This window comes from Pristis pectinata, chromosome 19 (assembly GCF_009764475.1).
Source record: "Pristis pectinata isolate sPriPec2 chromosome 19, sPriPec2.1.pri, whole genome shotgun sequence".
NCBI classification, from domain to species: Eukaryota; Metazoa; Chordata; class Chondrichthyes; order Rhinopristiformes; family Pristidae; genus Pristis; species Pristis pectinata.
The window spans coordinates 41,443,703-41,469,435 of NC_067423.1; the positions used below are offsets into that span (position 1 = coordinate 41,443,703).

The 25,733-nt window shown below is 44.1% G+C and overlaps 1 protein-coding gene across 1 annotated transcript in view; it reads left to right on the plus strand.

The window, feature by feature from the left end:
- LOC127580587 (plexin-D1-like) overlaps positions 1-25,733 on the plus strand; it is a 102,486-nt gene that overhangs the window by 76,501 nt on the left and 252 nt on the right. The window lies entirely within an intron of this gene.

A 25,733-nucleotide genomic window follows, 5' to 3' on the forward strand; every position in this document is an offset into this window, starting at 1 on the left:
CCTAAGAAAATACACAGGACATCGTGTAGAGAAATGAAAGTTGGGGCAGGGGGCAACAGAAGGGTTGCAGAGGGGAAATATCACAATACAGGAGTACACCTTCACCCTATCAAAAAAAAACGGTTGGGGGGAGAAAAGCCTTAGTACGTTACCCAAACTAAATGCTTCAACTCTGGGGACGTGATCATTATACTAGGGACTGTCAAACCCCATGTGTGAGGCCGAGGATAGGTGATCCGATGAGAAATCTTCCCCTGGAAGGATCGTGATGGCTAGGGACAGCCCAGATGGCACCTATCAGTGAGAAATCAAATGATGAGTGGCATCCCACAAGGTTCCCCTGTCTGCATGGTGGTGTCCAGCCTCGGCTAATTGGGTGTGTAATATCAGGTGGGACACGGTGTCAGGAGACCTCTAGAAGAAAGTGTGTTAGGAAGCTGCCTTGCAGAATTCCTTTTGGACATGGGAGGCTCCTGCACTTCCCTTAACACACCATGCCACCTGTACATATTTTAACAGCATGTACAGGTGTAATAGTCTTACTGATTTTCTAATGTTATGGGAGGCCAGGGATTTTGTCTCCCCTGATGGCAAGCCTCAACCCTCACCCCCTAATTGAATTACATTTTCCAAAATCATGGGTTTTGCTTCAGCAGACGTCAGGACTTTGGGACAGATATGTTTTTCGTCTTTTTTTTATAGAGTTTTTATTATAAGGTTTAGTTTTATAAGGCTCTTTTTTATAAGTTTTTATATAAGTTTTAATCGGGAATAATGGGGACTGGACTGCGCAGGCGCGTGACGTCAGCAGGTAGGGCGCGGGCAGTTTAAAAAGCAAACTGCCATATCCAGCGGGCAGCATCGGAGCGGGCAGCTGAGTGAGAGGGAGCAGTGTTCTGGGCTTTGGCTCAAGGGGCTTTGGCATAAAGGGGCAAGGAAAGGTAGGTGACTTGAGGAAAGGAAGGGGTATGAGTGCGATTTCCTGTACTCGGTGTCAGATGCGGGAGTTCCCGGAGTCTCCCTGCATCTGGGAAGGCTACATCTGCGTCCGGTGTGTCGAGCTGCAGCTCCTGAGGGACCGTGTTAGGGAACTGGAGATGCAGCTTGATGACCTTCGTCTGGTCAGGGAGAATGAAGAAGTGATAAAAAGGAGTTATAGGCAGGTGGTCACACCCGGACCATGGGAGTCAGGCAAGTGGGTCACAGTCAGGACGGGGAAGGGGAAGAGTCAGGTACAAGAGAGTACCCCTGTGGCTGTACCCCTTGATAATAAGTACTCCTGTTTGAGTACTGTTGGGGGAGACAGCCTACCTGCAGGAAGCAACAGTGGCAGTGTCTCTGGCACAGAGTCTGGCCCTGTGGCTCAGAAGGGTAAGGAAGGAGGGAGGAGGGCACTAGTGATAGGGGACTCTATAGTTAGGTGGGCAGACAAGCGATTCTGTGGACGCAGGAAAGAAACTTGGAAGGTAGTTTGTCTCCCAGGTGCCAGGGTCCGGGATGTTTCAGATCGCGTCCAAGATATCCTGCAGGGGGAGGGAGAACAGCCAGAGGTCATGTACATATTGGTACCAACGACATAGGTAGGGAAAGGAATGAGGTCCTGAAAAAAAGACTATAGAGAATTAAGAAGGAAGTTGAGAAGCAGGACCTCAAAGGTAGTAATTTCCGGATTACTGCCTGTGCTAAGTGACAGTGGGTATAGGAACAGAATGAGGATGAGGCTAAGTGCGTGGCTGAGGGATTGGAGTAAGGAGCAGGGATTCAGATTTCTGGATCATTAGGGCCTCTTTTGGAGCAGGTATGACCTGTTCAAAGAGGACGGGTTGCATTTGAATCCCAGGGGGACCAATATCCTGGCGGGGAGGTTTGCTAAGGCTACTGGGGAGGGCTTAAACTAGAATTGTTGGGGGGTGGGATCCGAACTGGAGAGACTGGGGAAGAGGTGTTTGGCTCAGAAATAGAGAAAGCTAGTGGTAGGTACAATAGGCAGGTGATAGAGAAGGGACGTGTTCAGACAGGTTTGAGATGTGTCTATTTTAACGCAAGGAGTATTGTGAACAAGGCGGATGAGCTTAGAGCTTGGATCAATACTTGGAGCTACGATGTGGTGGCCATTACGGAGACTTGGATGGCTCAGGGACTGGAATGGTTGCTTCAAGTGCCGGGTTTTAGATGTTTCAGAAAGGACAGGGAGGGAGGCAAAACAGGTGGGGGAGAGGCACTGTTCATCAGAGATAGTGTCACGGCTGCGGAAAAGGTGGACATCGTGGAGGGACTGTCTACAGAGTCTCTGTGGTTGGAGGTTAGGAACAGGAAGGGGTCAATAACATTACTGGGTGGTTTTTATAGGCCGCCCAATAGTAACAGGGATATTGAGGAGCAGCTAGGGAAGCAGATCCTAGCAAGGTGTGAGAATAACAGAGTTGTTGTGATGGGGGATTTTAATTTCCCAAACATCGATTGGCATCTCCAGACAGTGAGGGGTTTAGATGGGGTGGAGTTTGTTAGGTGTGTTCAGGAAGGGTTCTTGACACAATATGTAGATAGGCCTACAAGAGGAGAGGCTGTGCTTGATTTGGTATTGGGAAATGAACGTGGTCAGGTATCAGATCTCTCAGTGGGTGATAGTGATCATAATTCTATCTCCTTTACGTTAGCACTGGAGAGAGATAGGAACAGACAGACTAGAAAGGTGTTTACTTGGAGTAAAGGGAATTATGAGGCTCTCAGGCAAGAAATTGGAAGATTAAATTGGGAACAGATGTTCTCTGGAAAAAGTATGGAAGAAATGTGGCAAATATTCAGGGAATATTTGTGTGGAGTTCTGCATAGGCAAGTTCCAATGAGACAGGGGAGTCACGGGAGGATACAGGAACCGTGGTGTACAAAAGCTGTAATAAATCTAGTCAAAAGGAAAAGAAAAGCATACAAAAGGTACAGAGAGCTAGGTAATGTTAGAGATCTGGAAGAGTATAAGGCTAATAGGAAGGAGCTTAAGAAGGAGATTAGGAGAGCCAGAAGGGGACATGAGAAGGCCTTGGCGGGCAGGATTAAGGAAAACCCCAAGGCATTCTACAAGTATGTGAAGAGCAAGAGGATAAGATGCGAAAGAATAGGGCCTATCAAGTGCAGCAGTGGGAAAGTGTGTATGGATCCGGAAGAAATAGCGGAGGTACTTGATGAATACTTTACGTCAGTATTCACTACGGAAAAAGATCTGGGGGATTGTAGTGGGGACTTGTAGCGGGCTGAAAAGCTTGAGCACGTAGATATTAGGAAAGAGGAAGTGCTGAAACTTTTGGAAAGCATCAAATTGGATAAGTCGCCAGGGCAGGATGAGATGTACCCCAGGCTGCTGTGGGAGGTGAGGGAGGAGATTGCAGGGCCTCTGACGATGATCTTTGCATCGTCGATGGAGACGGGAGAGGTTCCGGAAGATTGGAGGGTTGCAGATGTTGTTCCCTTATTCAAGAAAGGGAGTAGGGATAGCCTGGGGAATTATAGACCAGTGAGTCTTACCTCAGTGGTTGGTAAGCTGATGGAGAAGATCCTGAGAGGCAGGATTTATGAACATTTGGAGAGTTATAATATGATTAGGAATAGTCAGCATGGTTTTGTTAAGGGCAGGTCCTGCCTTACGAGCCTGATTGAATTTTTTGAGGATGTGACTAAACACATTGATGAAGGGAGAGCAGTAGATGTAGCATATATGGATTTCAGCAAGGCGTTTGATAAGGTACCCCATGCAAGGCTTATGGAGAAAGTAAGGAGTCATGGGATACATGGGAACATTGCAATGTGGATACAGAACTGGCTGGCCCACGGAAGGCAAAGAGTGGTTGTAGAAGGGTCGTATTCTGAGTGGAGGTCGGTGACCAGTGGTGTACCTCAGGGATCTGTACTGGGACCCTTACTCTTTGTGATTTTTATAAATGACTTGAATGAGGAAGTGGAGGGTTGGGTTAGTAAGTTTGCGGATGACACAAAGGTTGGGGGTGTTGTGGATAGTTTGGAGGGCTGTCAGAGGTTACAGAGGGACATAGATAGGATGCAAAGTTGGGCTGAGAAGTGGCAGATGGAGTTCAACCCAGATAAGTGTGAAGTGGTTCATTTTGGTAGGTCAAATATGATGGCAGAATATAGTATTAATGGTAGGACTCCTGGCAGTGTGGAGGATCAGAGGGATCTTGGGGTCCGAGTCCACAGGACGCTCAAAGCGGCTGCGCAGGTTGGCTCTGTGGTTAAGAAGGCATATGGTATATTGTCCTTTATCAATCGGGGAATTGAATTTAGGAGCCGACAGGTATTGTTGCAGCTATGTAGGTCCCTGGTCAGACCTCACTTGGAGTACTGTGCTCAGTTCTGGTCGACTCACTACAGGAAGGATGTGGAAGCCATGGAGAGGGTGCAGAGGAGATTTACAAGGATGCTACCTGGAATGCAGAGCATGCCTTATGAAAGCAGGTTGAGGGAACTCGGCCTTTTCTCCTTGGAGCGATGGAGGATGAGGGGGGACCTGATAGAGGTGTATAAGATGATGAGAGGTATTGATCGGGTAGATAGTCAGAGGCTTTTCCCCAGGGCTGAAATGGTGGCCACGAGAGGACATAGGTTTAGGGTACTGGGGAGTAGGTACAGAAGAGATGTCAGGGGTAAGTTTTTTACTCAGAGAGTGGTGAGTGCGTGGAATGGGCTGCCGGCAACGGTGGTGGAGGTGGGTATGATAGGGTCTTTTAAGAGACTGTTGGATATGTACATGGAGCTGAGAAAAATAGAGGGCTATGAGTAAGCCTAGTAATTTCTAGGGTAGGGACATGTTCGGCACAGCTTTGTGGGCCGAAGGGCCTGAATTGTGCTGTAGTTTTTCTATGTTTCTAAAATGCTCAAGCCTGACCATACAGAGTTGTTAAGGTCAAAACACACCGTCAGACATCCCCTCCTGGGAATGTTCAGGCTGATGAACTGGATAAATTGGGGCTAGAACTGGTCAGCCTTGGGCTCTACAGTTAACTGAATCAGTGCACGCCATTATGGTTAATCAAACTAACATTGCAGATCTTCTTCAGGTGCAATGGCAGGACAAAGATTTAAAGCTTCTCCAACAAGGTACTATTCCAGAAGCCTATCGCCAGTGGTCTAATAATTAAACATTCAGGATGGGTTAATTTTAAAGGAAGTGCCAATTCAAGATTGCAATTTCCCTGTCCCTTATCCTGCTCCTCTACAATATCCCCAACTCTACCCTGGTCCAAGTTCAGATATTGTTTTGCAGCGCACAGGTCATGTTGCAAATTTTTCTAAACAGGCAGAAACACTGATGTTATAATTCAGGCTACAATCAATTTAGTTAATGTTTAAAAGTAATGTTAATCAATTAGCATCTAAGCATGACAAGCTCTTGAGGTCATAACCATTTCTTTTAGTAACTTTCCTCATCTCGGTTATTGTGGTCTCTTATCTCTCAGCAGATTGGTTCAGTTTAAAGGAAATGAGACACAGAAATAGCAAGCTGGACAGAGGTAGCAAGCTTGCAATGTTTGCCACAGCCTTAGCTTTCCCCTTCTCAGGGTCTTTGATTATGTTGGCTGCTTTACCAAGGCAGTGAGAAATGAGTCCATGGTGGGGAGGTTGGTTTCCGTGATGTGCTGAGCTGTGTCCACAACTCTGCAATTTCTTGCGGTCACAAACAGAGCAGTTGCCATATCAAGCCATGATGCATCCGGATAGGATGCTTTCAATGGAAAATGAAGGGACATAGATATGTATAAGACCAAATGTGTTGGGCCCCTTTCAGTTACCCAGTTTCTTTCCCCTACCCCACCTGGTTCCATCTGCCTATCACCCACACACTCACTTGGTTCCTGATCCCCTCCCCTCTGCCCAACATCCCTCCCTTTTCTGTTTTCACTCGTAACCTTACTTTCTTATCAGATATCATCATCTGCAGCCCTTTGTTATTTCCACTCCCCCAGCCTCTGTCGATATCTCCACCCCTCCCTCCCCCACCGGGCTCCATCTGCCCATCAATACCTGCTCACCTGGTTCCTCCGGTCACGTGCCAAACTTACTAAAGTTTGGTTCCCTAGCTCTTATGCCAGTGCTTCTATTAGAGCCATTGTTTGGTCTTAGGCATTCCCATCATTACACCTCATGCCACACGTTATTGTCACTTTGATTGATAACATTAGTGTAATCCATGCTAATGTGTGGATGGTAAGCTCCTCTGTGTTACCTTTTGCCATTGAACAACCTGGGTATAGGATGGGCTTGCTTCTGTCCAAATGTCAGTCCTCTGATAAGTAGGCTGTCACTGTCCTATCTACCCCACAGGCCCTCCCTTTGTGGTCTCAAATTAAACACCACCCTTAACTGCACTATGGAAATTTGTACTTTAAACCATAGTGATGTTACTAGAGTTGTTCATGTAGGTAACGGTGAATATTGCCTTCCAACATTTGTTTCTACTTTTCCTTAATCCACCCTCATGTGTAATGTTATGTGTCCTATCTTTTGCTTATGAGGTAAAGGAATTGTCATACATGAGATGTCTTTCAGGAGTTATGGCACAGGAGTCGCAGCCAGTTAGTACAAACAAGAATCAATCTTCAAACTAAGACAAGGATAGCTACATGAATACACGTGATTGTCTGCAGAGAGCTATCTTTCAAAGCAGTAGTAAAAGAAGTCTGTTTTGGGTGTCTGGATTCCCAACAAAGGTGTCTGAATATGCAAAGATATTCTTGTCAAATGAGAAATGCTCCCATTGCAAATATGTAATTCTATGGATCTATATGTCTACTCTCAGATGTCGAAGTAAACTGTAAATATAACTACTGAAACTATTTACTCACTTACTGTTATCTTTGTGCTTAAATAGTATAAAACCTCAATGTATTTTGAGTTCAGGGAGATTCTACTGAATTTCACTCACAGGAATCTTCCACAAGCTCTTCTCCTGAATTTTTGAAATAACACATATGATCGTAAGAGATCGATCTTGTTTTCCTCTGGGGTTGTAAGCTGGTTCTGTGCTTTATGTGACCAAATGCTTCATACATGTATTATTTAAAGAGGAAACAAGAGCAGCATTGAGGCATTGTAAATAGAATATATTGATCTGATGGCACAATGAATGTAAAGAGAGACATGTACTGATTGCATTGTGCTTATTTTGCTTAATAAATAATATTTTTTGAAATTAAAGAAAAGGTCTCCTCTTGGACGTCTGCTTTTAGTGCTGAATAAAGACCTTTTACATCTACAGCTCCAGTCTCCGTGGGGCTCATTCATAGTCACAACACTTGGGGGCTTTTCCGGGATATGTTTCTGACCTATAACATGGCCAGCGGACCTCAGCAGTCTAAGGGCATGAGTATTTTTAAGTTCAACACCCCAAAATTGGACCTGTTCGGGCCAATGACCATGGGTTTGGAATATTATTGTCACATTTACCTAAATACAGTGGAAAAACTTTGGTTTGCATAGCCTCCATGTTGTACATAAGTATATCGAGGTAGTAAAAAGAAAACAATGCAGAATATAGTATATCAGCTGCAGAGAAAATGCCGTGCAGGTAAACAAATAAAGTGCAAGAGCCACCACGAGGTAGACTGGGAGATCAAGAATTCACCTCTACCATCTGAAAGGTCCATTCAGAGTGACCAAGTATCAAAGAACAGAATGGAGAACTGGAGAGACAGATCTAAATTATGATTATGTGTCTGTGTGTTTGTCTAAGGGACCAGTTACCAGATGGCACTGGTAGTTTGGTGTGACAGGGTCACTGGTTGTGACATGTGGTTATTCAGTTTGGGACTTCGGTGGGGGGGTGGTGTCATGTATATTTGTTCAGTGAGCACTCACAAATGAGGCTGGGCACCTGTGTCAGTGCAGCATGGCATGGGAGGCATCATTTGAGGCTTCAGAGGGTGTGTGTACATTTGTTCAGGAGAACTTATAGCGGTACACTTGTTTGTAAGTGTGTGTTTATGTGTGCATGAGGAAGAAGGTCTTTCCAATGGCACAAAGGAGAGAATTCATGGATGTGCTCTTTTATTTAATTCCATTCCTTGTCTTTTGTTTGCTGATGGAATTGGTAATGAAATACTTGCAGGAGAGAATTGGACGTTAAGCACAACCATTAAACAATGTCCAAGCAGAACTAGATAGATACAAGTTGGAGTAACTACAGAGAGAGGGAGATTTGGGTGAGAAGCAGATAGAAGGATTAGAACAATACAAGGACATATTAGTCAGGGATCTGGGCAATTTGAGAGAGAGATGGGAAAGGCCCCAACAGGTAAGCACTCAGTATAGCAACAATGGGAATGGCTAAAGAGGAAGAGAATGAGGTAGATCCATTTGCTGGCCCGGTAGGTTGGTGAGTGGGAATATGCCAATAATGAGAAGTATCACAACTGAGGCAGTGACTGGAGGGATGTGAGAGTAATTGGAGGATGATCATGTCAGTTGTTCAGAAGGCCAATGAGCCCACCATGGACCATGTGAAATGAAAATATTGGGCCTACAAGGAATACTCTGGGCTGGATGATCCAGGTCAGGATGATCCACTCTTCCTGAATATGCTCAAGGCCTGAGAGCCCACCAGGAGCTCTTGGCCTTGGGAACAGCAGTCAGATCCAGCTACTGTGCAATAGTTTCATGGGCCGGGGGAGATAGACCAGAGCAGAGGGAAGAGAGGGAAGAAGGTGGTTATAGTGAATATAGCTGCTCTGAAGGCACAGAGAATTTGCTTTGTATACCAGCAACCGGGGCACTTAGCAAACACTGCTGCTCTAGATATGTTACAGTTGTGGCTTCCTGGACCATAGTTGGAGGCGGTGTCCCAACAAGGGAGGAAGGTGTGAGAGTCACCCACCAAAATAGGCAGAAACCACAGCAGAATCCTCTCTGCCCATATTTACTGCTGATCAGATGATAGAACTAGTGAGGACAACATCCAGGTCAGACGAACAACTGGCAGCAACCCCCATTGCCAGTACTGGTCACCCATGGATGTACATAAGAGTTTTATTAGCATGCCAGCAAAGTGACATGTTTGTGGACATAAAGGCATCAGTATCAATAGCTGATCAGCTCTTGCCAATGACTGGAGAGGCTATTTATATTACAGGTGTAGGAGAAAAAACAATGAGGCAGAGTGCTAACAGGATGACAAGGTGAAGGTATGCCCAATCACTTCATATTGCAAATTTTTCTAAACAGGCAGAAACACTGATGTTATAATTCAGGCTACAATCAATTTAGTTAATGCTTAAAAGTATTGTTAATCAATTAGCATCTAAGCGTGTCAAACTCTTGAGGTCATAACCATTTCCTTTAGCAACTTTCCTCAGCTTGGTTATTGTGTCTTTTATCCCTCAGCAGATTGGTTCAGTTTAAAGGAAATGAGACACAGAAATAGCAAGCTGGACAGAGGTAGCAAGCTTGCAATGTTTGCCACAGCCTTAGTTTTCCCCTTCTCAGGGTCTTTGATTATGTTGGCTGCTTTACCAAGGCAGTGAGAAATGAGTTCATGGTGGGGAGGTTGGTTTCCATGATGTGCTGAGCTGTGTCCACAACTCTGCAATTTCTTGCGGTCACAAACAGAGCAGTTGCCATATCAAGCCATGATGCATCCGGATAGGATGCTTTCAATGGAAAATGAAGGGACATAGATATGTATAAGACCAAATGTGTTGGGCCCCTTTCAGTTACCCAGTTTCTTTCCCCTACCCCACCTGGTTCCATCTGCCTATCACCCACACACTCACTTGGTTCCTGATCCCCTCCCCTCTGCCCAACATCCCTCCCTTTTCTGTTTTCACTCATAACCTTACTTTCTTATCAGATGTCATCATCTGCAGCCCTTTGTTATTTCCACTCTCCCAGCCTCTGTCGATATCTCCACCCCTCCCTCCCCCACCGGGCTCCATCTGCCCATCAATACCTGCTCACCTGGTTCTTCCTATCACGTGCCAACACCTACCTCATCCCTCCCCCTCACTTCTTTAAATTGGCTATCTTGCCTCTACTCTCTCAGTCCTGATGCACGGTCTTGACCTGAAACGTCAACTATGCTTTGCCTCATCGGATGCTGCCTGGCCTGCTGAGTTCTTCCAACAGTTTGTTTTCTGTCTTTCACCAGGTCTCCTCCTGACTGTATGCTTGTCATTGCTGAATAAAAACCTGTTATATCAATAATTCCAGTCTCCGTGTGGCTCATTTACAGTCACAACACTCCTCAATTCCCAACTCGTTTTAGTCTCCTTGATTTAATTGATATTCATAAACGTGAGACTATCCTTATAGTTGTCACAGATCCCTTTCATGATAGCCTTCATTCTTATTTACAACAATATACCCATAATATTCCTTCATTCCCTGAACATCTTGAGCACATTAGGGAACAACTCTCTTTCACATCAAACCTTTATGGAAGTATAACAGACTTCCCAGGAGATACAGGCTGCTGTTACATAGATACAGACTTCCACATGGTGGGATAATTTGTGGAACTTGGGATCCATTATCCAAATTCATCAATGGATACACCTTATTTCACATTACTGCTTTTATTTTTGCAGTTACACTCATTTGATGAGTTATAATTGTTATTTTATTCATTTGTTGGAAAAGAGAAATTACTCTGCACCAGGACGGTGTGTAATGAAATGAGTTATCTGCTTCTGGCTGATCAATAAGGGCAGCATGTACACAATGAATGTAGGACACTAGGGAGCATTGAGGAACAGGGGAATCTTGGTGTGTAAGTCCAAGGACCCTTGAAGGCAGCAGCGCAGGTAGATAAGGTGGTTAAGAAGACATATGGAATGCTTGCCTTCATTAGCCAGGGCATAGACTCGAAAAGCAGGAGCAATAAGATACAAATTTAATAAACAATAGTTAGGCCACAGCCTGCATACTGTGGGACACAGAGTATAAGTGCAAGAAAATTAAGGAAAAAATTTATAAAACATTAGTTAAGTCACAGCTTGTGTACTGTGTGTAGTTTTGATTGCCACACTGTAGGAAAGATGTAATTGCACTGGAGAGGGTGCAGAAGAGATTCATTTAGATAAGATTTCTTTATTAGTCATATGTACATCGAAACACACAGTGAGATGCATCTTTTCTGTAGAGTGTCCTGGGGGCAGCCTGCAAATGTCGCCACGCTTCTGGCACCAACATAGCATGCCCATAACTTCCTAATCCATACGTCTTTGGAATGTAGGAGGAAATCGGAGTACCCAGAGAGATGTTGCCTGGGATAGAGTGTTTCAGCTAAGAGGAGAGACTGGATATGCCGGGTTTGTTTTCTTTGGAGAAGAAAAGGCTGTGGGGAGACCTGATTGGAAGTATACAAAATTAAGAGGATCATAGATGGTGTAGATAGTAAGAAACCTTTCCCCTAACAGAGATGTCTATAACTAGACGTTATGGCTTTAAGGTAAGGAGTAGCAGATTTAAAAGGAACATCAGGATTTCTTTTTGCCACAGGAGGTGGTTGAAATCTAAAAAACTGTCTGAGGGAGTGGGGAAGGCAGGTGCCCTTGCAACATTGAAGAATTATTTAGATGAGCATCTGAAACAGCATTGTACAGTAGGCTATGGGCTGGATTAGTATGGATAGATACTTGATCTCCAGCATAGGTATGGGAGCAAGGGGCGGGGCTGAAGGGCTTGTTCCTATGCTCTATGACTCTATGGTGGAGTAACCCAACCAACAGAGTTCCCAGTTGAATTCCAAATAGTACCACGCAATTGTTAGCTTTTTTAATTTAACGTCATATCTGAAAGGGAGCATCATCTGAGAGTAACTTGCAGGCCAAAAACAGTGTATGGCCTTCTGAGTCACAAGCAAGAATGTGACCAACACAGCCATGTTCACACTTGATTAGGCTTTACAACCAAATGCTATTGTGGGACTTTGTTATGGATCTGGAACTGGATCCAATGCAGTGTTATGTATGCTGTCATATGTTAGCAATGCAACAATGCAAGCCTTGTATCCTTCAAGTAAGTTGTCCAATTGTACTGAATTAGTTTAAAAGTTAACCAACTGGACTGAATGACCCAGCAATCCCAATACCTGCCACTTCTTCTTCTCTGACACTCCGGTGGGTAGAGTGGATGGGATGTGATTTTGAAACTTGGCTAAAGCATTTTACAGAGCTCGGATTTTATATTTTTAATTGATTCCACCCAACACTTCAACTTTTCTGGAGGGTTCCAGATATTCATTATGGTTTTGGTAAAGTGCTCCCTGATACGATATTGGAATTAAGGGGTTATGCTTGTTCTGAATTACCAACCATCAGAAATAGTATTTCTCCATCTTTTTTTTTCCAGGATGCAGCTGTTGCGGGCAACCCCAGCTTTTATTGCCCATCCCTAATTTCCCTTGAACTGTTGCAGACCTTCTAGCAAATGTACTCTCACACTGCTTTCAGGCACACAGTTACAGTATTTAGAATTATAGAACAGTACAGCACAATAAAGGCCCTTCAGCCCACAATGTTGTGCCGACCTTTAAACCTCACCTAAGACTATTTAACCCTTTCCTCCCACATATCCCTCTATTTTAAGTTCCTCCATATGCTTATCTAGCAATCGCTTGAAATTAACCAATGTACCTGCCTCCACCACCACCCCAGGCAGCACATTCCATGCACGAACGACTCTGTGGGTAAAAAACCTTCCTCTGATATCTCCCTTGAACTTCCCACCCATTACCTTAAAGCCATGCCCTCTTGTATTGAGCATTGGTGCCCTGGAAAAGAGGTGCTGGCTGTCTACTCTATCTATTCCTCTTAATACTTTGTACACCTCTATCATGTCTCCTCTCATCCTCCTTCTCTCCAAAGAGTAAAGCCCTAGCTCCCTTAGTCTCTCCTCATAATGAATACTCTCTAAACCAGGCAGCATCCTGGTAAATCTCCTCTGCACCTTTTCCAATGCTTCCACATCCTTCCTATACTGAGGTGACCAGAACTGGACACAGTACTCCAAGTGTGGTCTAACCAGAGTTTTGTAGAGCTGCATCATTACTTTGCGGCTCTTAAACTCGATCCCACAACTTATGAATGCTAACATCCCATAAACTTTCTTAACTAACCTATCCACCTGTGAGGCAACTTTCAGGGATCTGTGGATATGAACCCCCAGATTCCTCTGCTCCTCCACACTACCCAGAATTTAGAGTGACACTAGATGAAAGGCAATATACTGTACAGTAAATCTCTGCTACTCTGGCAGCCTTGGGATTTTGGGGATGCTGGACTAGCAGATTATCCAGGCTGTTGGATGTTTCTCCTATTAATACCCCAACACATTCTTATTTCCAGTTTCTTTACATTACACATTTTTCAGTGAATCCAGTGGGTTTAAAGGGACAACAAATATAAAAACACTGCAGTCTCTTGCCCCAGCTGTAAACCTATTTATGTTCCTGAGTCACAGTGTTCATGATGTCAAACCCAGCTTTGGCTGCACACTTGGCCCAGAGTGCAGACCCAACTCTGGCCATCCGCCCGGCCTGCACTCAGACCTCCCCCCACCTCACATTCTGGATTAATAAGTGATTTAGATGCTGAACCATCAGAATTTCCCAACAATCAGATATCAGAGTTTAAATGTATTTCCATGTCAGGATTTGGAGGGGAACCTTCAAGTGATGTTCCCCTATGCCTGGTGCTCCTTGTCCTTCTTGGTGGAAGATTTGTATTATATTTATTCACAGGTTTGGGAAGTGCTGTCAGAGTTATTTGGGTGATTAACTGCAGTGTGTTTTACAGTAGGCATACACTGGAACCACTATGTGCCTGTAGAGAAGGGAATAGGATAGTTGATGGAGTTCAATTAAGCAGGTTGCTTTATCTTATATGGTGTAGCGACTTGTTGGAACTGCACTCATCCCGGCAAATGGACAATATTTCATCATGTTCCTGACATGTTCATCTTATCTGGCAGAAAGGTGATTGGGGGAAGGTATAAGGGGGATGTCAGGGGTAAGTTTTTTACACAGAGTGGTGGGTGCGTGGAACGCACTACCGCAGAGGTTGTGGGGGCAGATACATTAGGGACATTTAAGAAACTCTTAGATAGACACATGAATGATAGAAAAATAGGGGGCTATGTGGGAGGGAAGGGTTAGATAAATCTTAGAGCAGGATAAAATGTCGGCACATCATTGTGGGCCAAAGGGCCTGTACTGTGCTATAGTGTTCTATAAAGGGGTGGGGTTACTTGGTGACTCAGTCCCAGCAGGCATGTCCAACTTCCAACCTCTTCTTGTAACCACGCTATTTATCTGGCTGGTCCAGTTGAATTTATGGTCAATGATGACCATCAGAGTGTTGATGATGGATGTCCTGGCAATGGTAATGTTATTGAATAAGGTTTTTTGTTGCAATGAAGGTCATTAATGAAGCAACTGAAGATGGCTAGGCTTGGGACATTGTCCTGCAGTAATGTCCTGGGGCTGGGATGATTGACCTGAAACAACTACAATCATAATCCCCTGTGTGAGGTACGATCCTAACATCCAAGTGCTTTCCCTTTGATAGCCTTTGGCTTCAGCTTTACCAGAGTTCCTCTGCGCTATACGGTCAAATGTTGCCTTACCTTGGATGTCCCTATGGTCTTTTGGCACTGGCGACTCTTCCTCACGGTACGAGGTTTTCTTTGCTTGAAGATAGCTGGGATGCTTGCTATCTCTGCTACTGAACTACTGCGTTGGGAACCATGAGCTGTCAAGAATAGATTGTACATGCTGAAGGTCATAGTTGTTGTGGTTTCTTTCTTGTCAGCTGTATGCAGCCCATCTTTTCTTGCCATACAGAAAACTGCCAAGAAAGCAGAGCTTTCATTTCAGCATTTAGTCCTGAGGGTGAGTTTGTTATTGTTCCGTGCCTGTTTTATGAATTGGCTAAAGTTAGCATTTATCTTTCCAATGTGTATATCGAGCTCTTCACTGAGAGAAATGTTGTCTGCCACGATGGACCCAAGGTAGCTGGACTTGTTACTGATTTCAGTGAAGTATTATTGAGTCTGATTAGCCATAATGCATTATCTCATAACTACATTTTTCTTATCACTATTTGTGAGGGAGAGCATGGTGCAGCATGGAAAAATCAATCAATGTTCTTCTGTTTGGTTGATCAAAGATTATCACGTTATACAAAAACATGGGTGATTGAAAAGGGTGGACAAAGACCCTCAGTGGACTGGTGGGAATGGGAAGGAACACAGGATATGTGGGTTACCTGAAACTGGAAAATTCAATGTTCATGCCATTGGGTTATAAGCTACCCAAGCAAAATATGAGAAGCAGTTCTTCAAGTTTGCATTTGGCCTCACTATGGCAGCAGAGAAGGTTGAGAACAGATGGATTGGTGTAGGAATGGGAAGGGGAAGTGAAATAATGTGCAAATAGAAGCTCAGGGTGGCTTCCCCCCTCATTACAAAGACTCATTGCCCTTCCCAATATGGTTCTATCTGTCCATCACCCACATACCTATCTAACTGGGTTTCTTCGCCTTTGGTTTACCTTTCCTATCCCCTTGCCCCACCTGGTACCATCTGCCCATCATCCCTCCCTTATCGAGATTAATTTAACAGTGTATTTGTGAAATGCTTGAATATTCTTTCTGCTTTATAGATCTCACCACAGTGTAATCTTTCTCTTGGAAGAAACTGGATGTTTCATTTCAAATGAACACCTCACCTGACTAATCTCTGTATCCAGCATACCATCCTTCACCATATGCGGCAGCTCCAATGGGATCCCACCCACCAGTCATATCTTCCCCTCTCCCCCACTTTCCGTTTTCCCCAGGGACCATTCTCTCCATGACTCCCTAGTCTACTTATCCCTTTCCACCCATCCAACAAATGTTGCACTTTCACCTGCAACCGCAGGAGGTGCAACATTTGTTCTTACACATCCTCCCTCACAACCACCTATGGACCCAAAAAGGCCTTCCAGGTGAGGCTGAGATTTACATGCACCTCCTCCAACTTGGTCTATTGCATTCAGTGTTTACAATGTGGTCTCCTCTACGTCGATGAGACCAAGAGTAGACTAGGCAACTGTTTTGTAGAGCTCCTACACTGTCCGCAACAGCCATCACGAATGTCCAGTTGCATGTCATTTCAAATCTCCTTTCCATTTCCACACTGACCTGTCTGTCCTCGGCCTTCTCCATTGCTACAAGTGAGGCCAAATGCAAACTAGAAGAACAACACCTCAATTTCCACTTGAGAAACCTACAACACAATGGTATGAACACTAAAATTTCCAACTTCAGGTAACCCACTTCCCCTGTGTTCCTTTCCCACTCCCACTAGTCCACCCAGGTTCTCTCTCCTCTGTTCACCTTTCCCATCTTATCCCCCTCATTACCAAGACCAATTACCCTCCCCCACTTGGTTCCATCTGCCCATCACCCACATACATATCCACCTTGGTTTCTTCTCCTTTAGTTCACCTACCCTCCCACCTCCATCCCCAACCCCCACCATCCCCATGACCCGGGTCCATCTGCCCATCACCCACCATACCTCTCCACTTGGGTTTCTTCTCCTTTAGTTCACCTACTCTCCCACCACCACACCCTCCCACCCCCCATCCTCAAGTCGACCATCCCTTTGCCTCTACAGATGCCGCTTGACCCGCTGCATTCTTCCGGTAGTTTCTTTTGTTCCCTTTAATTTTTCACTGGAAAAGTTGATATAATACTTTGTAACATCTAAAAGTGCTTTAAAAGCATATTGGGGTATTAATGAAACTAAAATCCAATAGTTTGCCTTTCCACACCATCACATCCCCAAATATGTTGGGTTGTTGGAGTTTTATTATAATATCTGCACATTTGAAGTTCTGCATTTTTATTAATTTCAGATTCCCCACCCACATCATTCACCATGCCCCCAGTTACCTGACTGTCTACAAATAAGCATGGATACAAAATATAATCGAAACACTTACATAGAAATCCTACCAGTTCTAAGGTGTTTGCCAGATAGATGCAGCACCAACACACCAATGGCCATTTCGGTTCTTGACCCTCTGCTACAAGATCAACATAAAGATTCCTTGATTTGTGAAAGGGTTGTGCTCCTTGAAGACGTTTCCTTAAGTGAAAATTCATAAATCAGAAAGGCTTTTCCTATTAATTTCAGTGTAATGACTTTGGCTGCAGATCAGAGCTCAAGAATTTTTATCACAAAAACCTAAACACTTAAAAATACATCAACATGCATCTGAAGTAATAAAATATTTTAAATTAAGTTATTAATAGTTAAATCTTAAGATAATAAAAACCTACAAAATGTACCCTCTGTGGCTGGGGCGGGGGGGCGGGAATGCTCACCAATGGAATATACAAGATCCTGAGAGGTCTTGACAGGATAGATGTAGGGAGGATATTTCCTCTTGTGGGACAATATAGAGTTCAGGGTCACTATCTCAAAATAAGAGATTTAAAACATTTAAATCATTTAAAACAGAGCTGTGAGTCAAAATATCTTCCCTGGGGATTGTGAGTTTTCAAAATTCATTTCCTCAAAGGCCAATGGGAACAGAATCTTCTGAGATACGCAAGGTGTGAAATTTTACCTCAAGCAGGCACAATGTGGAGTTCACATTGCAATCAGATCAACATGATTTTATTGAATGGCAGAGTAGATTTGAGGGGCCAAGTGGTCATCCTGCTTCTATGTCCTTTCTTTGTATGTAAGTGGTAGTGGTGGCTTTGCTTAGAATTGGTTAGTGTCAACATTGTAATAGAGCTGTTACTTCACTCCAGATAAGTACTTTAAAATATATTTCTGTCCATTGGGGATGTCCTTGCTTGTAAATTCATTGGATTTGTGGGTGTAGCTTCAAAACCACTGTAACTTGGTTACTCAGCTCATGGACAATGGCAAACTGCTCCCAGGTGACACCTCACCACTCAATAAGACAGTAGTCACCACATGTGGGATCTCTGCTTAATGCTCATCAATGGTTATTGGGAGGCATCTTTCTGTTCCTGAAAAGCTTCAACCTGCTCCAGAGTAGCAGAGACCAGACTCTACCTGAATTAATGTGAGAGTCCAAAGTAGCAGAGTGGAGCTGTTGCTCCTCTGGCTTCTGTGAGACGAAGGGGATGGAATCTCCACGCCCTTCACCATCACCTGCATTCAGCCAGACAGGCCTGACAATGTGACAACTATCAGGGTGTACATCTGTAGGAGCCTTCTCTTAAAAACCTCCCAGTCATGGTCCTTGGGTCATGGTAGGACAGATATACAGCCTCTCATTTCTGAACAAATTCATAACTGATTCATATATTTTCTTCCTGAATGCAGCCAACTTGTGGCAAGTTTCTCATCCCAAGTCCCAAGAGATGTCTTTCTCTTCTGGTGCTAGACCTGAGGTGATGCTATGTGATATCTGGTACAGTAACGTACTGTGCCCTTCTCCTCCTCTTCATTAATTTTTCCCACTCCTCCTCCATTTCTTCTAGCTCTTGTTGTTAGTAGGGTGAGGGGAACCAATGGCCCTCTCGTCACAAGCCACTTTTGGAATAGAGCAGCACACATGCTGAAAATGTTTAATTTGATAGTTGTGAACCTCAGTGTGTACCCTCACCCATAAAGGTAGACCCTCTCTTCCAGCCAAGTGAGACTTAAGTGCAAGAGAACCCTCCTCCTGTCATTTTGCCTAAAACGAGAATAGTCAATGACAATTTCAGCAACCTCAGTATTAGTATTGGTTTATTATGGTCACTTGTACCCAGGTACAGTGAAGAACTTGTCTTGCATACCATTCGTACAGATTAATTCATTACACAGTGCATTGAGGTAGTACAGGTAAAAACAATAACAGAATACAGAGTAAAGTGTCACAACTACAGGGAAGTGCATGCAGGTAAGGTGCAAGGTCAAACAGGGTAGATTGTGAGGTCAAGAGTCCATCTCATCATATAACGGAACTGTTCAATAGTCTTATCACCATGGGATAGAAGCTGTTCTTGAGCCTGGTGGTATGTGCTCTCGGGCTCCTGTATCTTCTGCCTAATGGGAGAGGAGAGAAGAGAGAATGACCAGGATGGGTGGGGTCTTTGATTATGCTGGCTGCTTCACCAAGGCAGCAAGAGGTATAGACAGAGTCTATACTCTTCAGTTTACACTATACAGTCTATATAGACTATTCTAGTCTAGTATAGGCTATTCAGTCTATACCATACAGTTCAGTTTTTTGCGGTCCTGGACAGAGCATTTGCATACCAAGCCTTCATGCATCCAGATAAGATGCTTTCTATGGTGCACTGACAAAAGTTGTTGAGTGTCAAAGGGGACATGCCAAATTTCTTTAGCCTCCTGAGGAAGTAGAGGCGCTGGTGAGCTTTCTTGGCCGTGGCGTCTACGTGGTTGGACCAGGACAGGCTCTTGGTGATGTTCACTCCTAGCAACTTGAAGCTCTCAACTGTCTCAACTTCAGCACCATTATTGATGTAGACAGGTGCATGTACACCGCTCCCTTTCCTGAAGTCAATGCCCAGCTCTTTTGTTTTGCTGACATTGAGGGAAAGGTTGTTGTCATGACACCACGTCACTAAGCTCGCTATCTCCTTCCTATACTCCGACTCATCATTATTTGAGATACGGTATAAAGAGTTTATCAGAGGAGAGAAGTGCGCATGAATAGAGTATAAAGGACTGTGCTTATCTCAGCAGCCATATAAACTAGTATAATTTAATTGTGCTGTGGGGCTCAACTTGACATATCTAGAACAATCATGGCTCAATGACATTGGTCCGGTCCATTTCTAGAATTTCTTCCTACATTTGCTCCATTCTACAGAAAGTGTCATTCCTGGAGGACAGGACATCAGCCAACTCCTGCCAGACTTTTCTGATGTCAGCCCCCATGGGTCACTGATACACTACCCATTTCTACCACATAGTGACTACAGAGAGATCTTAACTTTTGTCTGCATGGAAGGTCATCGCCAGGGTCCTCCTCAATTGTCTTATCCCAGTGGCCGAAGAGATGCACCACACATTCCAGTATATATTCTAACCATCCACAGGTACAGTGAACATCATCTTCACTGTCCAACAACTTCAAGAGGAACATAGAGAGCAGCAACTACCAACATTAATGGCCTGTTTTGACTTCATTAAAGCCTTTGATAATGGAAGGGGCTGTGGAACAATTTCCTCAGATTTAGTTGCCTATAGAAGTTCATTTCCATCTTACGTAGCTTCATGACGGTAAGAAGTTATGAATCTAACCAATGGATCTACAACAGAGCCAATCTCAGCAAAGACTGTTGACCCTTACCTTGGTCATTTAACTTAAGTTTGGTAAATGATCACACAAATGCTAATTAATTCAAACTCGCAACTTTACTGTATCAACTTTATTATATCAATGCAAATATCCAGGTAAGTTATGTTGACCCTGGGTCAACAATTCCTGAATTCTATTGTTCCTTTGGGACCAGTTCTCACCCAAACTACTTCCCCCACTTACAACACTGAAATAGGGGATCTCCCATGGCCAAATGATTGATCCTTCTTCTCCCTGCTCCAGGCATGAGGGCCTTCCTTGCGATAGTTAGTCTGCTGAGTTCTCACTTGTTAGTCTGCTGAGTTCTCACTCATTAGTCTGCTGAATTCTCACTGCTCTACCTCTGAAAATCTTCATTATAATTCTTTTTCCTTATCAGTTCTGCACCATTATACTTCGATTCTGTTGGTTCTGACTTATCGGGCTATCCTGTGTCCACCTTTCATTGGCTCTGGCCCAAGGCTACATATGGCATTACCTCATTGCTCTCCTCCCAAATAAGGATATGCCTCCGATGACACTCCTTTGCTTTTTGCTGATTCAGGCCATTTCACACCAATTACAGCTAGTTCAAGTCAGACAATGGGCTCAGGTTATTTCAGTTCACAGGCACAGACTTCTTCTTATAAGCCCACATTGATTCTTCCGCCTTGTCAAAGAGCATCCCACAAATAACTTCTTATTTTGAAATGATCTCTGATTAGCAGATTATTGGTACGGCCTTCATTATGTCCATTTTCAGTTACTTCAATCCAGTAAGAGTTAATACAGAAAATGACAGCTTCCACTTCTTCCTCCACCTGGAGAGAACAAAGACATTTGTTTTGTCTACTCATCCACTGTCCTTGACTTGTTCCAGTGAGCTGTTCTGCAGATTTTTTATATCTTCAGGCCAACATCTCCCCCTTTATAACTGGACTCCATTCCATCCCAGATCTCGCTCCTAGTTTGGCTAACTCATCTGACTTTCTGTTCTCTTCTGGGGATGTTTCTAGGTGAGCCTTCACCTTTTTTATTCCATAAGTGTTTCCTCTTGCCTTCTCAAATATATACTTCAACAATGGTGCCGATGGTAAAGGATTACCGTCTACTGAAATGTAACCTCTGGCTTCACAGAACATAGAACATTACAGCACAGTACAGGACCTTCGGCCCACAATGTTGTGCCGACATTTTATCCTGCTCTAAGATCTATCTAACCCTTCCCTCCCACATAGCCCTCCATTTCTCTATCATTCATGTGTCTATCTAAGAGTCTCTTAAATGTCACTAATGCATCTGTCCCCACAACCTCTGCCAGTAGTGCAATCCACGCACCCACCACTCTCTGTGTAAAAAACTTACCTCTGACATCCCCCTTGTATCTTCCTCCAATCACCTTAAAATTATGTCCCCTCCTGTTCGCCATTGTTGCCCTGGGATAAAGTCTCTGACTGTCCACTCGATCTATGCCTCTTATCATCTTGTACATCTCTATCAAGTCACCTCTCATCCTCCTTCTCTCCAAAGAGAAAAGACCTAACTCAGTCAACCTATCCTCAGAAGGCATGCTTTCCAATCCAGGCAGCATCCTGGTAAATCTCCTCTGCACCCTCTCTAAAGCTTCCACGTCCTTCCTATAATGAGGTGACCAGAACTGAACACGATACTCCAAGTGTGGTCTAACCAGAGTTCTATAGAGCTGCAGCATCACCTCGCAGCTCTTGAACTCAATAACCCAATTAATGAAGGCCAACACTCCATACGCCTTCTTAACAACGCTATCGACCTACGCGGCAACCTTGAGGGATCTATGGACGTGGACCCCAAGATCCCTCTGTTGCGCCACATTGCTAAGAGTCCTGCCATTAACCTTGTATTCTGCCTTCAAATCTGATCTCCCGAAGTGTATCACTTCACACTTTTCCAGGTTGAACTCCATCTGCCACTTCTCAGCCCAGGTCTGCATTCTATCAATGTCCTGTTGTAATATACAGCAACCTTCTACACTATCCACAACACCACCAACCGTTGTATCATCAGGAAACTTACTAACCCACCCTTCCACATCCTCATCCAATCATTTATAAAAATCACAAAGAGTAGGGGTCCCAGAACAGATCCCTGCGGAACACCACTGGTCACCGACCTCCAGGCAGAATATGCTCCATCTACCACCACCCTCTGTCTTCTATGGACGAGCCAATTCTGAATCCACACAGCCAAGTTTACCTGGACCCCATGCCTCCTAACTTTCTGAATAAGCCTTCCATGAGGAACCTTATCAAATACCTTACTAAAATCAATTTACACCACATCCACCTCTCTACCTTCATCAATGTGCTTTGTTACATCCTCAAAGAATTCAATCAGGTTCATGAGGCACGACCTGCCCCTAACAAAGCCATGCTGACTGTCCCTAATCAGCCTGTTCCTCACTTAAGACTCACTGGTCTGTAATTCCCAGGGTTATCCCTACTCCCTTTCTTAAACAAAGGAACAACATTTGCCACCCTCCAATCATCTAGCACTACTCCTGTAGCCAGTGAGGATGCAAAGATCATTGCCAAAGGCACAGCAATCTCTTCCCTCACTTCTTGTAATAACGTTGGATATGTCCCACCCGGCTCCGGTGACTTATCTATCCTAATGTTTTTCAAACGTTCCAGCACATCCTCTTTCTTCACGTTGACAAACACTAGCGTATCAGCCTGTTGTACACTATCCTCACAAATGTCAAGGTCTCTCTCACTGGTGAATACTGAAGCAAATTATTCATTAAGGACCTCCCCTACCTCTTCCGACTCCAGGCACATTTCCTCTTTTATCCTTGACTCTAATCATCCTCCTATTCTTCACATACCTGTAGAACACCTTGGGGTTTTACTTTATCCTACTTGCTAAGGACTCCCCATGCCCCCTTCTAGCTCTTCTATGTCCGTTCTTAAGCTCTCTCCTGGCTACACTGTAACTCTCCAGAGCCCTGTCTGATCCACGCTTTCTAAACTTCAGGTGAGCTTCTTTCTTCTTCTTGACAAGATATTCTACATCTCTTGTCAACCATGGTTCCTTCACTCTACCATCCTTACCCTGCCTCAATGGGACAAACCTATCCAGAACCTCATGCAAGTACTCCCTAAACAACTCCACATTTCCGCTGAGCACTTCCCCAAGAACATCTGTTCCCAATTTATGCTCCCAAGTTCCTGCCTAATAGCATCATAATTCCCCCTTCCCCAGTTAAATACCTTCCCATATCGTCTGCTCCTATCCCTCTCCAAGGCTATGGTAAAGGTCAAGGAGTTATGGTAGATATTCAGTCCATTACAACTATTACAAACATAAATGCTTCTGAATGTATTATCGCTCTTGAAGGATATCTGTCTGGATGGCTAACAACAAAAGCTATAGCAGCAAGCTCTGCTGCTTGTGCACTCATTATCTTAGGTAACTTGATTGTGACTCTCTATCTCTACTCCATCCTCATCCTCTACATAAATACCACATCCTGTAAGCCTCTCTCCATCCTGAACTCATAATAATCCATCAACAAATACTCTTACAGACAAAACTACTGGCTGCATGACTTTATTCTCCTCTCCCGATTTTAAGATGGGAATGAATGGTCCCTTCCATTCCTGTGCTATTGTCACCTGACACTCGTGGGGTTCACCTTGATAAGTTAGATTGTCAGCGAGCATGATTGTACTATTCACTCTTTCAACCATGACATTACAACCTTGGAATAGGAATGTCCACCGAGCTATTTGATTTTTACTCACTGTTCCATCCTTAACACACCCATCCAGCAAAAGCTGAATTGGGGTATGCTCTGCTAAAATATAAGCAAAATGGTTAACTGCCCAAAAGACCACTAACATATGTTGTTCACATGTTGTATATCCCTGTTCTATTGGAGTAAGCATTCAAGATGCATACACCACTGGCTCCAGTTGGCCATGCAGCTCCTGGAGTAACAGAACTGAATTGTGTTACTAGTGACAGCAACCTCCAAACAAAATAGCTCAGAGGATTTTGGGGCCTTAAGAGCAGATGCTTCTGCCAGACTAGTTTTAAGATTTGATACTGCCTTAATACGTTCAGGTTTTCATTCCCATAGAACAACTTCCTTCAAGAGTTCCATAAGTGGGAAAGCCTTCGTGGCAAAGCCATCTATGTGGTCCCTACAAAACCCCACCAAACCCAGAAATGACCTCAGCCCTCTCACGTTGGTGGGGAGGAGTAGGTTTACGTCCACACATTGTTTATCCATTTCTCATCTCCCAGGGGTTATGACTACTCCCAAGAAACTGATCTGCTGTTTCATGATTTGAACCTTTTCAAGATTAACTTTTAAACCCAACCTCTGTAACCATTGCAGTAGCTCTTGTAGTGCTCCTCCTAGGTCTTTGTCTGTAACAGCAGATCATCTACATAATGAATTAGGTGCTGGGGAGCTGTAAAGGCTTTCAGCCCATTTGCCAACCATTGATGGAAAATGGAGGGTGAGTTACGAAACCCTTGCAGAAAAACCGTCCACATTTACTGTTGTCCCTTCCAAGTGAAAGCAAATTTGGATTGACACTCCCTTTCTAAAGGAACAAACCAAAATCCATTACTTAGGTCCAGTACAGTGAATCACTTCACAACCGTATCTTGCTTAATCATGGTTTTGGGACTTGTGGCTACAGAAGAGGCAGTTAAAGGAGTAACTTTGTTCAGTTCTCGATAGTCTATGGTGAGTCTCCAACTTCCATCAGGTTTCCAGACTGGCCATATTGGTGAATTTTGTAGATGCTATTTTTCGCAGATCTCCCTGTGCTAACAAGGTCTGAACAATTTTCTCTACATCTGCCTCTGCCTGCTTCAGAAATCCGTGTTGCCTCTAGGATTTTGGATCAGGCCTTGCACATACACCTCTCCTTGCATCCTGCCACAGTCATGTTTATGCTTAGCAAATACCTCCTGGCAATCCAAAATAATTTGTCTCGCCTGTGAGTCCTCTGTCATGTCCTCTGTATTCACTCACATCTCTCCAACGGTACATATCCTCTTCTCATGTCATCCTACCCGAATGTCTGTGGGCACTTGCACTCCACCTATACTGAACTGCCAAATCATACAATTAATCGGATCAAAACTTGAGCCTACTTTCCTAATGAAATCACTTCTCAAGATGTTCTTGAGCGACTGGCAGGTCGATTAGCACAACTGATGGGGCATACTCAGTTGCCCTAACTGTATGTTCAGTGGTGTGGTTAACTCCCCTACTTGTGAATGTCCAGTAAATCCAGTTAAAAGGTTAGTTTCTTGTATTTCCCAACTTGGTGCTTTAAATGTGAATGTGTTTAGGGTGGTTCGAGAGCCTCCTGTATCCTAAAGAGCCTCCTACCCGACATTCTACTAGGAG